We start from the raw sequence: 14,693 nt of genomic DNA on the forward strand, positions 1-14,693 counted from the left end.
AGAAATATAAATATATGTATATATATATATATATATACGCAGGATGACTGAGAGTGTATACATCCCAAACATACAAACTTCCATCAGCACTACATTTCAATTTTCGTGCTTTCAATTTATTTGTAAATATTTAACGTTGTATACGATGTATTTCGTTTATTATTACAAACGTATTTCTCTTTCTAATGATTACTTAATTTTGTGTATTACAAGGTTATTCTAAAGAAAGTAGGATGTCATTACACGAACACAAATATAAACACACTACTCTCTAGTCTTATTTCAACTTCATTTTAGAATGATCATTGTCCATATAAAATAGTATTCATTCTAGCATAAGTTTCATTGGAATACAGAGCTTGAATATTTTATATTAAAACAATTTTGAAGCTTAACCATCTCATTACAGTCAATTTCGCAGATTCGTCATGCTCTACCTGACAACCTTGCACCTTGGCAAATATCTTGAATCACAGTTTGCATTTCAAAGGACACCGTCATAAGACTTTCATGTCCAAAACACACCACTTCATCCTGCAGGCTTTCCATAGTTAATTAAATGTATGATAACATTTTCTCAGCACCCATGTTAGCAGTTTTATGATGCAAAAACCATAAACGCTGAATCCGACGATTTGGCTGGCATGTTTTCGTTTAACTTGAGATGTGACTGAAGATCTAGTTTTGGTGAGCCTGCACCCTGCTGGTATCGTTTCAATAGGAAATCCTTCTTTATTACGTTACGCACTGTTACCTGAGACTTGTGAGTAGCTTTCGCCACTGATCTTTTTATAAGTGGATTCTTATATGTTACAAAACATCGCACTTTTCTTACTTCGGCTGAGCTACGACTTCTTATTGGTTTCTTTGTGGATGATCTTGGTGCCTTAAGTTGAGCCGTATTCCCTTGTTTTCCCATGCCATTAAGTACGAGAGACATCACCATCTAAAAGGTTCTAAATTACTAATCTGAACACATCTTTATGACCTTAACATGTGAATATTTTGCATCAGAAAGATCTGTTGCATATCCTTCCAAAATTTAATCAGTTTTCAGTAGCATCATACTACCTAAGAAACGCCACACAATATCAAAAGCTGGTTCTTATACAGTCCGTTCTAATGTGACTATATTGGCTGTGGTTATCATGTGTTTTGCTGTCTTGCATATAAAAATCGTTTATATACAACTTACTCAATCATATACGTAAATAAAAGCTTTACTTGTTAAGTTGAAAACTAATGCAGTAAATAATGTTTTGTCACTGTAAATCTTGCAAGTAAGCCAATATACAAACAAACAAAGTTCCACAACTTTCTTCCAAAGTTATATGAAAAACTATTTCAAAAGATTGCTATGTCTCAATTATTTTTTATTGAGAACTAAGTATGTATGTCACTCCTATATTTATTATTGTTGTTTTCAACTTCTGCTATAGTCTTTTAATAAAATTAATATGCGTAATATTTCGTTTGTCCTACGTGTAGAACTGTATTCAAATTACGTTTATTATCTGAGCATAGCAAAGCGTTTGTTGTTTATTCAGACGAAAAAACAACTTTTAGAGGTCTATCGAATATATGTAGATCAAGGTTTGGATAAGCTGTTATATATATTTATACAAGAGGGGCACGTTACACCGACGCACTATCTTCTGTATGTACACGTCTGTACCATTGACATAGAAAGTACACGAACTAGCCTAGAGGGATTTCGTTTTTTCAATGTCCTGAGTCACTATTCAATCTAGGTAGGTTAATGCACCAAACAACATGAACCTTTCTTAACGCTTAGATTAACAATAGCAAAAAAATAAATAAAAATGAAAATTAAAAAATACCGAGCTCACGTTTTGTACAAGAAGTTTGTGACACTTGTCTTATATTTAAAAAATCCTCTTTTAGATTTTATTTTAAGTGTACTCAAAGCTATTTTCTGTGGTATTTATCATTTCAGTGATTTACAGTTAAGTTACCGCAATTATGCTTAACAACTCAACAGTACTTTATACCTGAAGCAGCTTTCAATGTTCAATTTTCCTTAAATTATATTTTGTGCAAAGCTATGCGAGGGTTATCTGCGCTAGTCGTGCCTAATTTAGCAGTGTAAGACTAGAGGAAAGGCAGTTAGTTATCACCAGCTACCACAAACTCTTAGGATACTCTTATACCAACGAATAGTGGGATTGACCGTAGCATTATAACGCCCTCACGGCTAAAAGAGCGAGCATGTTTGGTGTAACGGGGATTCGAACCCGCGACCATCGGATTGTAAGACGAATGCCTTAAACACCTGGCCATGTCGAGTCCAAGGTTAAAGGACAAAGGTTAAAGTGTATGGGGTTAATGGATATGAAAAAGAAGTACACGTCACGTGTGCAGGAAATATATTTGATTCCGATGCTACTGTTTTATTGTATTAGAATCAATGAACAAGAGAATAAAAATTTAAGTAAACGTTTTGTTTTTCGATATAATTGACCGTCACATTGTAACGACCTTAAGGCTGAAAGGGCGAGCATGTGTGGTGTGACAGGGATTTGAATCCATGACCCTCAGATTACGAGTCGAATGCCTTAATCCACCTGGCCGTCTATTGAAAGTTGCAAACGTATATATGTATCTGACTGAATCCACAACGAAATTTCCATTTGATTTATATAATTTTTCTTTCCTTTACTTTACCTGTTATCATTAAGAAAATATTCTCGTCATATAGTTATATTTAGACAAATAAACTAACATATCAGTTACTCAAATATCGATATCAAATTACCATTTCTGTGTTTCAGAATGAGTAAGTTATTAAAGTTGAAATTAAATGACAGCAAATAACTGATATAAACTTACAAAATGTATTTGTTTTTCTTCACCGTCTAACTTTTGAAAAAAAAAAAAAACATAGTAAAGCAGATAGCGGAAAAACCATACACTTTTTGCGACTTCATCTGAAATTTTATGATTGTTTGTTTGAATTTCGCACAAAGCTACACAAGGGCTATCTGCGCTAGTCATCCCTAATTTAGTAGTGTAAGACTAGAGGGAAGGCAGCTAGTCATCACCACCCACCGCCAATTCTTCGGCTACTCTTTTACCAACGAATAGTGGGATTGACTGTCACGTTATACTAGCCCCATGGCTGAAAGGGCGAGCATGTTTGGTGTGACGAGGATTCGAACCCGCGACCCTCGGATTACGAATTGTGTGCCTTGACCACCTGGCCATGCCGGGCCTTTGTGTTATGATATAAAAATATGTACAAAAAAGTAATTTCCTTCAGATTAAGGAAAATATTTTAATTGGTACGAGATTTTTTTTATTTTCGAAAATAAAGCATTTTTTCAGTTGTAATTTACTGCTAATTTAAACATACTAAAACACGAATTAATAAGATTTAAATAAAACATGTATAATAAAGAGTATAAAACTAACATGAACTAGTTTATTTAATGTGGTCTAAAAGGTATATATATAAATCACACGTATGAAATATTCTTCTATATTTATATCCAAATATTCGAAAATTCAGTGTTATATCCCTTACTCGAATAGTGCCGCTCCTAAAGTTATATTCGTTATGTCTTCTATACCAAGAATGATAAGAAAAAGATGACCAACATTATCTGCATATTATACTTTGTTTTTCTTTATCTACTTATACACTCTTTTCACCAACGTTTTCTAGACTCTACTTCACTGCATAATTATAACTTTCGGCTACCTAAAGGAGGGGCACAATCGGTAAGCGTGTTAGGAGTGGCTGTACGTTTTCATCATGTAGCTGATACTGTAACCAAAGCCTTTGTTCGGTTTTGTTTACGCGAAACCAAAATTTTCCTGAAGAATTTCGAATTAAATATTATTTGAAGTCTTATAAAGCTAAGGATCGAGTGTCGATGTTCCGCGTGGACAGAGTGCAAATAGTCCATTTTGTAACTTTCTACTTATTAGCAAACAAACTAGTAAATAAAACCACGTAACCTGTTATGAATAGTTTATTTCCAGGACTATCTACTATCACCAAATAAGTACACGAAACTTGTAAAGTTTGACGACACTAATACACCACACTGCAAGGAAAAACGTAATGTGTTTTCGCTTCACGTAATCATGAGCTAGTGATTCGGTAAAAACGAACTCCAGAGCTCTCAGTTTGGAAGTATAAAGAGCCAATACATGATTGAATTGAGAAAATTATTGCAAAAATCAGAAAATATATTTGTATTGTATTAATTTCCTTATTTTCGTGCATTTCGTCCAAAGCCACATGAGGGCTATTCATCTGTGCTGGTAGTTTTCCTTATAGCAAAGCCACATCATGCTATCTGCTGAGTCCACCAAGGGGAATTGAATCCCTGATTTTAGCGTTGTAAATCTGTAGTTACCGATGTACCAGCGAGGAACGTGATAAACAACGCTTCTCACCCCTATTTTGCCCCCGCGCGCCATTTCTCGGAGTTAATTTTTTTCTGACCGAATATTGTGATCTGATTGCCACTTGTTTTGGTGGTAATGGGATGCGAACCTTCGCTTCCACTTCGGCAATGTGGCTACTGAGTCGAGTTTGATTCACTTTCAATATTTGTTATATTGAACGTTAAGTTGAAACTGAATACTTTAGAATGAAATTTATTTATTTATTATTTTTTTAAGACAACTACAGTGAAGTAAGTCCTAAGTGTTAAAGAACATTCGCATTGGTAATGTATTTCGAATTAGGAAAAAGAACGTGATTTACGTACTTTCTGTTAGAAATGTTCCCCTCGGTGGACTCAACAGATAGCCCAATGTGGTTTTGTTAAAAGAAAAAACACACACACATAAATCTGTTAGAAATGTTGCTCAGTTACTTAATTTACTAAGCTTAACCTTAATCCATGTGACAGCTTAACTCAACCAAGTTCTAATACATTTACAAATAGTGATACATTTCAACTTTCATAATTCTACAAGAATAGTGTACCCATCTTGCTCACAATAATAAGTACATATTTATATATGGCATTTAAAGAATCTAGAGACAAGAGCTTTATCTGTATATATATATGTGTGTGTGTGAGTATGCGTGCGCTTGGTGTCCAAAATGTGAAATATATAAATATATATATGCATATAAGAGGAGTACTATACTTCTTAAGGGTAATAATATATTTTATATATATATGTATTTATATTTCCAAATATTTAGGCTTAAAAATGAATAGAATCGCAAATATGAGGTAAATATATACAAAGAAGTATCTTGGAAATGGTAAAACATATGAAGTGAGAGAAGTGTTTAGGAAGCACGACTCACAGTTCTTACTACAATACCTTTCTTTTTCGATTTCGCATTGTGGTTTGTATGTTAATTTTATTAGTCTGCTTCACATGTTTAACGCTCTTTGTTTTTTTTGTTAAAATAACACAAAAAATGTTAAAAAATGTTATAACCATTCTTCTTCTATGTTCTTTAAGCAGTTAAATGAAATCAATTAATATTGTGCGTGTTTTGCCTAAAAATGTCTCTTCTTTTATGTTTCTTTCTGTGAAGAACGGTTAATAGAATCATGTGAGGATATTTAATGTCCTCTTTGCTATTGGCGATCGGTTGTAGTTTTGCAAAGAATGGGTTGTAGAAATACGAGAGGGTAACCAATATTTCCTGTACTTGTGGCGATCGTAGTGGTTTTGCGGAGAAATGAAAATAAAAAATACAAGGAAGTACTCATTGTCTTCCTTAGTTTTCAAACCACTGGTTCTGTTTATTTGTTTTCTTGATATTGGAACAAGTAACATGAAAGGTGAAAAACAAACATTTTTTTTTCTTAGAATAACAATGTTTTTAGCTTAATAGATTGTTCCATTGTTTGTTATTGAATACGAAACTACACTATAGGCTATCTGTATTATGCCAACCAAGGCTAATGAAACAAGGTTTTTAGCCTTACAAGCCTTCAAGCTTACGGCTTAGTCACTGAAGGGCTTAACTTAATAGATTATGGGCGAAGATCACAAAGATAGAAAAATTGCTAAACATAATTTGGTAGTAGAATTTGTTTAGCTTTTCGGCAAGAAAATCTGTTAGCAATCCATATATATTCTTAACACCTGTAACACGAACCAGCCCATCACTTTTTAATACTTTAGACTGATCAACAAGGGGGTCAATCCGGAATTTGGTGAGTTAGGGTTATTTCAATAGATTTTGATCATGAAGCTTGACACAACTTCTAAATCATATAACGAAAGAAAACTAAAGATTAATAAAAATAGGACATGCTATAATCTCTATGGATTATGATACCATACTTGACATTGTCATCATTCTCATATTTATTCTTCATTGCAGAAAAGAAACTTTAATTTGAGAAACGCTATAAAAACAATCTTGTAATGCATTTTATTTGACTACAATACTGCATCTTTGGGATTTACTGTGTCATTAGCTTATTAAAATATTAAAACTAATGATTTATTTTACGTGATTCCATTTCGTCTTTTTGAAGGTATCGATAGTTCTGTGCTCGTTTTAAGCTGTCAATGAAGTAATCAATTGGCGAATCTCCGATTCAGCCGGTATTTCAAATCGGAGGATACTGCTTTGAATGAGTTCATACCTCTTCCAACCTGGGCCCACGGTTTAGTTTAATCGTTACAATTAAACCATCACATTCATAACCACATCTTGAACATTTCGAGTATGTTTCATTGTTACATCGCTTTACTTTACAAGTTAGCTTCTCTGCGTTCGATCTCGTGATCTCGAGTTCCCAGATCCAATCACAGACCACTTAATTTGATCTTTCATTTTACCTGTAATTAATACTATTTAAAATATAAAACATAGAAAGAACGCAATTCTTGTCTTCTTTAGGATTACAGACATTGTAAAAAAGGTTGTGATACGTTCCAAAAAAACTTGGATATAACAGACGTTTCGAAGCGCATTTAACTGGTTGTAGTATGCTTTTAAATGCAAAGAATGTGTAATGAAACATATTTTGTTTTATTTTCAAACCATTAAATATCTTCTACAAAGCCTCATTGTACACAATTATAATTAGGATAAACTTACAAACTATCTCTGAAATTGGCATAATAATTTATCACGTTATGTTTAACCATTTCCTCGGGTTTATTTGCACAGAAAAATATCCTGTTTTTCTCCTTCCTGTAAACTAGATACAAATGCTTTCTTCTTGTCTGAAATTATAATTCTCTAATAGTTATCATAGTGTTTGTTATTCTGTAACAACCGCTTTGTGTACTTCTGTCAACAAAAAGAATAGCAGAAGTCAACGTTTAACCGCAACACTTTCTAACTACCAATAGAACAAAGCACTTAAGTTTCGTCAACCTTTTACTGTATTAATAACAATAAGTTCTCATATTATAAAATAAAAATCGCGTACTTTACCATTGGCTAAGTTTAGTAATAAAAGAACTTTGACAAAGTATGTGATTACATCGTAAAGAACGTAAGAAAATACCAAAATGTATGTCAGACGACAAATTATGAACCTCGGTGGTGCAGTTGCACTGCGGCAGCCCCGAACAGCATAATCCTTAATAGAAATTTTCAAACGAGACATATTTGCATTTTAAGTATTTTATATTGAGCAATATTCCATATGACATCCACATTATCAATCTTATCCTTACACATAAGCCTGCATAGAGGTAGGTGAAAATAATCTTGTTAACAGTTATAAGTCACCAACAGTACTTTTTTAAGGCTGTAATAAAGCAACAGTAATATTCCTTAGACTTCGGTTGTTTGTTGCTAAGTACAAAGCTAAACAACAATCTATTTGTGCTGTGTCAACCATGGGTATCGAAGCCCGGTTTATAGCGTTGTAAGTCTTCATTCTTACCGCTGAGCCACTAAAAGATTAATCATTTTAGAGACATAACAAATTAACAATACCATTCCTTTTAGAGAAATTAAAAAAAAAAAACATATTTGAAAAGACTTGAGCTGAAAACATAGAAAAAAAAACATTAATACATTTGATAAATTTATATTCAATTCTATAAGTAATATTTACGGGCACGGCCAGGTGGTTAGGGCGCTCGACTAGTAATCTGAGGGTCGCGTGTTCGAATCCTTGTCACATCAAACATCCTCGCTCTTTCAGCCGTGAGGGCGTTATAATGTTACAGTCAATCTCACTATTCGCTAGTAAAAGAGTAGCCCAAGCGTTGGCGGTGGGTGGTGATGACTAGCTGCCTTTCATCTAGTCTTACACTGCTAAATTACGGACAGCTATCGCAAATAGCCCTCGTGTAGCTTTGCGAGAAATTCAAAACAAAACAAACCAACAAACCAAAAAGATAAAATATTGTACATTTCAGATGCTTCAGTTACTCTTATATATGCAGGATTGTATCTAGGTTTGTCTCTTTCTTTCAGTTGTCACAACTTAAAAACGAAAAAGTCATTTAAAAATCTCTAACAAAATAGCCAAACATTATATATTCTGGCATTCACGAATACTTTAAATGCGAATTAGTTCAGCAAATAATGACGTAATTAAAATATTACCACTCTCGTTGTGCTTTAATATTATAATGATGTACTATGTAGATAAGTAACGAGCCGAGTTAACTTTACGTTAAGTTACGAGCTAACAAATAGTCCACTTCTCCGCTGAGAATCGGGAGCTAAGTGTTTGAACGTAAGGTATTAATAATTTTAGCTGTTCAGATTGTGCAAATGGGTTTGTTGAGTGCGTTTCTTCTCTCTCTTGAATATTTTTTAGCGTTTATTCAGGATTTTTAAAAAGAAAGAGTAAAAAGAATGTAGGCGTATTGAAATTTTAGCGTTCTAGTTGTGTTATTCTAGATATCTTGAAATACCTTATAAACAATACAAATAAACATAACTATACTATACTATAAAAACTATATATATATATATATATATATATTTATACGTTTATTTGTTGAACGTCACTTTCTTGTCAGACTGAAATGGATATCTTTGCGTTCATCAATATTTTCAAAATGTACTTTACAAACATGTTGATATTTTACACGCGTAAGAATCTAGTATCAGTTAATCTGAAAGATACAGCGACTCTAAAACCAATATAACAAAACTCTATACTGCATTATGGAAGTTGTATTGTTACTGTCATTTCTACCATTTAACAATAATACAAAAATTAAATTTAGTTTATATATATATTAATTTCTTTGTTTTAAACACTAAACGTGTTTCAATATGACTTGAATTACACTCAAGATTGATTTAATGTACAGTGCAAACATTCCGTGCCAGGTCGTTTAATTTCAACAGTAAGATCTATAATTAATGCGTTCAAGTAAGTGAATCTTGGATATCATCAGGAAACGAAAATGGCCCGTTAGTGGCACAGCGATAAGTCTACGGGCTAGAAACTAGGTTTTGATACTCGTGGTGAGCAGAACGTATACAGCTTACTGTGTAACTTTGTATTTAATTACAAACAAACAAAAACGTACAATTTCTACCGAGTAACAACAAGGACATGCATTATTACACTAAGCTGCGTAAAAAAGCTGTTAAATATTCCACGTTAGACTGCTTAATATTAGAAAGTTTGTCATTCCGTATTTTGATCTTGTCATGTGGAACCTATATATTTTATTTTAGTGAATTATAATGGTGTTGAGACTTCGAAAACTCGGCTAATAGAAGTATTGTAAAATGAGCATTAAACTGCACATAAATTATAATAAAAAATGAGACGCATTTATTTCGTAATCTAAAAACATTGATATCATGTTTATTTCCACTTTTCCTAGGCCTGGCATGGCCATGCAGTTAAGGCACTCGACTCGTAATCTTAGGGTTGCGGTTTGAATCCCCGACGCACCAAACATCCTCACCCTTTCAACTGTAAGGGCGTTATAACGTGATGGTTCATCCCACTATTCGTTGGTAAAAAAGTAGCCCAAGAGTTGGCAGTGGGTGGTGATGACTACCTGACTTTCCTATTATAGTCTTACAACCCTAAATTAGGGGCAACTAGCGTAGATGCGAAATTCAAACAAACACTTTTACTTATAAATGGGTTTTCTACGTTATTTTCTGTGTTGCTATTTTCAGTATAATTTAAGTACATTTATTAATATGTATGTATAATACATAATTCAACGAACAGCACACATTACAGTAATTTAACTTTCATTGTGAATTATAATTGGTACTTTTATTTTATGAATGTATTATGTATCTAAGTCTATTAAAATAATTCATCCTGAACTGTGAATGTGGTATAAGTAATTGCGAAACATGTTTTTATTCTTAATCTACTAATTAATATAATAATTATATCAACATTTTTTTAGACGTTCTGCTGTAAACTTATCTAACAGTAGTAATACTTGGTAACCAACACAGCATTTGATGGTAATATTACTCCTTTGCGTTTGCAACTTTCTTCAGTTGGTTGCCATAAAAAAAGAGGTAAAGAAAGTAGTTGTTTATATTAATTTAAAAAACTGTTTCAGAAATGCCAATGGTTGTGAAGGATATATAAAAACGATTTTGAATAATCAATGAACAAGTCACGTGACAACCAAAGCTGATATAAAGATACTGTTAAATGGAATATATCAGATTTTGGTGCTCTTTGGTAGTATAATGTTACCAAAGACTGATCTCTTATGGGAATGGCATGTATCAGCTCTTTCTAATACATATTATTCATACACTCATATCATAAGTATGGACCCAGATCGGGTATTTCGAATTTCGTAGATGGAAATGTCTGTTAACTGCATTTGAAAAAAAAAAGGAATATGGATTCATATGGAGCACTAGAACCTTCCCGAAAAAGACTCAAAACATACTGCATTCCAACAAAGTGAGAGTATTGTAACAAGTCAGAATCCAGAAGCACAAATATCAGTGTCAAAAACCATCCACGTGTACCAGATAACAGCAATACAACATAATCAAGACACATCTAAGTCTGAGAAGCGACTCGTAATACGTGTACACAAGTTGTTTCCTGATATATAAGTTCTACTTTCGCATATAATCTTTAAACGATCACAGGGAACGGTCGCCTTCGCCCAGTACAGAGGTTATATAAAGCATGAATAAAATGGTAATGGCTTTTGCACAGAAACTACGGTGCAGGTCTCTTGTTGATATGCACGGTTGTCAGATAAAGCGTGGCCGGACGTAACAACATAGAAAATAACAACGTAGTAAGGCTCAAAATTTATTTTAATATAAAATACTCAGTCTCTCCATCTGACATTTATGTTTAATATATTTATTCAGCAAAACATAAGAATGTCTATTATTTAAGATATCTAAGTAAATTCTTAATTGTTAAGAGTAAAATAAGAAACAGACAGAAGCTATAAACTAAATCACATCATTAAATTGCAAACTCGGTCATACGCCTCAGCTTCTTACAGCAAATAATCTTTAGTCTTAATCATTGCGAAGTCCTTTTTTGTCATGTCTCCCATTTTTCTAGAAAAAAGTTTCCCCTCTTATTAAAAGTTGTCCTTAAATATTTAAAATTCTTGCCCTAAGCCTAAATTCCATTGTATATTCAACACTAAAATGTTTTCTGGTGCACTAAGTTATTTATGTAGAATGATATTTCAGGCGATGTTGTAAATCTTGTTCAGGGTAGGTTGCCTGCCTTCGAACTGCAGCGTTCGTGGCCACACCTTCAGCCCCATAGCTGCCAGCAGTCCGGTCTTTATCGTCGGCATTTAATTATCGAAATCGCTTTACTGTATGCATTACTTGCTATGCCTCTTCCTTTCTCTGTGCCTCTAGACTAGTTCTTTACAAATTTTTGAGTGTTTGCACCGTAAAGTGTTTTGAAAGATGAATGTTTATTGCTCGTTATATTTGAACAAGACGAATACAATAACGTAGTCAATCACTATTTAGGATTCGTGTTTTAAGTATTTCAATTCGATTTTATTCTAGATAAACTATTAATACCCTAGCGAGCTCCCCGCTATTAAGCGGTAAGTTTACGGATTTACAACGCTAAAATGAGGGATTCGATTCCCCTCGGTGGGCTCAGAAGATAGCCTCATGTGCCTTTGCTATAAGAAAAACACACACAATACCCTAAAGTGCGTAAATATATTGATGACGATCTTGAACTGTTTGCTTTGAATTTCATGCAAAGGTATAAAAGAGCTATTTGCGTAGCCGTCCCTAACTCAACAGTGTAAGACTTTAGGGAAGGCACCTCGTCATTACCCCCCCCCCCACCGCCAACTCTTAGGCTGCTCTTTTACCAACGAATAGTGGGATTGGCCGTGACTTTATAACGTCCCTACGGTTCAATGAGCCAGGATGTTTGGTGTGATGGGGACTCGAACACGCAACCCACAGATTAGAAATCGAGCGCCTTAACCACCTTGCCATGCCAAACCATCTGAAACTAGAGTAAAATGTACTAAATAGTCCGTATGATTACAATTAAAATTAAAAGGTCTCAGTGTTACGAGCTAAAATAATTTCAATATTGCTTTGAGATTATGGTAAAAGTTTCAAAATGTAATATAGTTACAGTGAAAACACAGTTTCTGATCTCTAACTACTTTATAAGTTTTTAGACGATTAAACGTGTAATTTTATTAGAGAATATTTATGTAATTAAATGAAATAGTATTTTATTCCTTATATTTTACATATTATGTCGTTATAGAGGCCCCCGCTAGTACAGCGGTATGTCTCCGGATTTACAACGCTAAAATCAGCGGTTCGATTCCCCTCGGTGGGTTGAGCAGATAGCCCTTTGTGGCTTTGCTATACGAAAAACACACACACACTCGTTGTAGAAGCGTGATATAAAATAGTAAGTTGTGTATTTCAGGAAACTCAAGAACAAATTTAACACTTGTGCGTTAACGTTTATTCAGAAATTATGTTTGAAGTAAAACTAAATACATGTATTTTTAGCTTTACTTTAAGGCATTATACACAAATCAACTTTTAAAAGTTATAGCTCTTTTACTAAAGAATATGGAATATAATGTTTGAATCTATAAGAAAAGTTAAAACATAAATATTTCTCAACGCTATTTTAACTTATGAAATGCATATACTTGTGCATATACGCGTGTACTTGTGAAATGAGGAATTTGCGGGTTTAAACTTATATCAAGTAGGTTAATGATAAGACGGCAAAAGTGGGGGCGATATATGTGACGATCAATCCCATTATTCGTTGGTAAAAGAGTAGCTCAAGAGTTGGCAGTGCGCGGTGAGAACTAGCTGCCTTCCCTTTAATCTTACACTGCTATATTATGGACGGCTAGCGAAGATAGCCCTCGTGTAGCTTTGCGAGAATTTTAAAAACAAACAAACAAGACGGCAAAAACCATATCAGGCGTTTTACTATACCTTTATTGTTCTAATGGCGCAAACTTCTAAAGATGGTGTGCTTGTGTGGTGAACGTTTTCTTTGCAGGACTCGAGTCATTGAGACCTAAAAAAGAAAAGAGCAATATACAGAATGTACCTAAATATTGAACTTTATATGCTTACTTCACAATGTTGTGTATTCTCGCTGACGTTAAGGGACTTTTGCAATAAGATATCTGTGTAACCCTTACACCAGTATTGGCCGAAAAGTATTCCAAGAACATAATATAGACTAAAGTTATCTTATTTAGTCAGCAAAATTACCGGATCTAAGTCGATTAAGGTTCTTCAGGATGGACATAAAAGCCACATTCGCTCCTGTTATGGTTTACCGATACATCAGAATCGACTGCAAATCATATTCCTTGACTAAACAGGTTCCAAACGAACCTACTAGTATCATGGGTATACTGTTCACGTCCAGTCTATTATATATGTGAAAACTGGTCCGACTCGATTTTAGAAGAGTTCCTTTAAAAAAGTGGTCAATCAAGGTGCATAAGTCACCGCTTATTAATTTAAAAATCACGGAGAATAAATGTGATTTTGATCGTTAGAGCTGTGTAGATCTAACATTCTCAAGTGGCTACTTTAAATACTTGAAAACTGGCAAAACGACACGTATTCACTTTATAATTTTGTGGATTAGTATTTGATGAAGAAAGAAAAACGACTTCTAACCTTCACGAGTTAGGAATAATCATAAATTCCCGTCTTCCATAAGTAGAAAGTTTTCAAACCTAAATGCAAGTCATATATGATACACGAATTTATTGCTTCAAGAACAGAAACGTAACTTTAAGAGAATGAAAATATGAAGAACTTAAAATACATTAAAACCCCAAGTATTCTTTTTTTTAAATATTTCTATTTACTTACGAACATAAATTTAGATTAATTTTACTTCTACCTCTTTTTAAAGTGTTTAAAATTTTGAATAAAAAATGCATATTGGAAAGATGGTTTCCTTGTTTTTGAAATTTCGCGCAAAGCTACGCGAGATCTCTCTGCACTAGCTACCACTAATTTAGCAGTATAAGACTAGAGGGAAGGCAACTAGTTATCACTACCCACCGCCAACTCTTGGGTAACTCTTTTACCAACGAATAGAAGAATTGGCCGTAACATTATAACGCCTCCCAGGCTGAAAGGTCGAGCTTGTTTGGTGCGACGGGAATTCGTACCCGCGACTTTCAGATCACGAGTCGAGAGCCCAAACCACTGAGATATGCCGGGCCTGGAAAGAAGAGCTCCACGATTCTAAATATCTTGAAATACAAACTTTTTTAACTGATGACAGTTAACTTTTACA

General features: G+C 33.8%; 1 protein-coding gene and 1 long non-coding RNA gene across 2 annotated transcripts in view; one reads left to right on the forward strand and one right to left on the reverse strand.

Annotated features, from left to right (window-relative positions):
• The window catches only part of LOC143236910 (uncharacterized), a 32,194-nt gene extending 18,416 nt beyond the window's left edge, over positions 1-13,778 (reverse strand). Inside the window, exons 1-2 of the long non-coding RNA XR_013019789.1 lie at positions 13,646-13,778; positions 13,361-13,445 (exon numbers count right to left, since the gene is read on the reverse strand). This is a non-coding gene — a long non-coding RNA (uncharacterized LOC143236910). The remainder of the gene's footprint in view (positions 1-13,360; positions 13,446-13,645) is intronic.
• The window catches only part of LOC143236909 (cadherin-related tumor suppressor-like), a 128,950-nt gene that overhangs the window by 37,720 nt on the left and 76,537 nt on the right, over positions 1-14,693 (forward strand). The gene's annotated exons all lie outside the window — the stretch shown is intronic.

This window comes from Tachypleus tridentatus, chromosome 13 (genome assembly GCF_004210375.1).
Source record: "Tachypleus tridentatus isolate NWPU-2018 chromosome 13, ASM421037v1, whole genome shotgun sequence".
Classification (NCBI taxonomy): domain Eukaryota; kingdom Metazoa; phylum Arthropoda; class Merostomata; order Xiphosura; family Limulidae; genus Tachypleus; species Tachypleus tridentatus.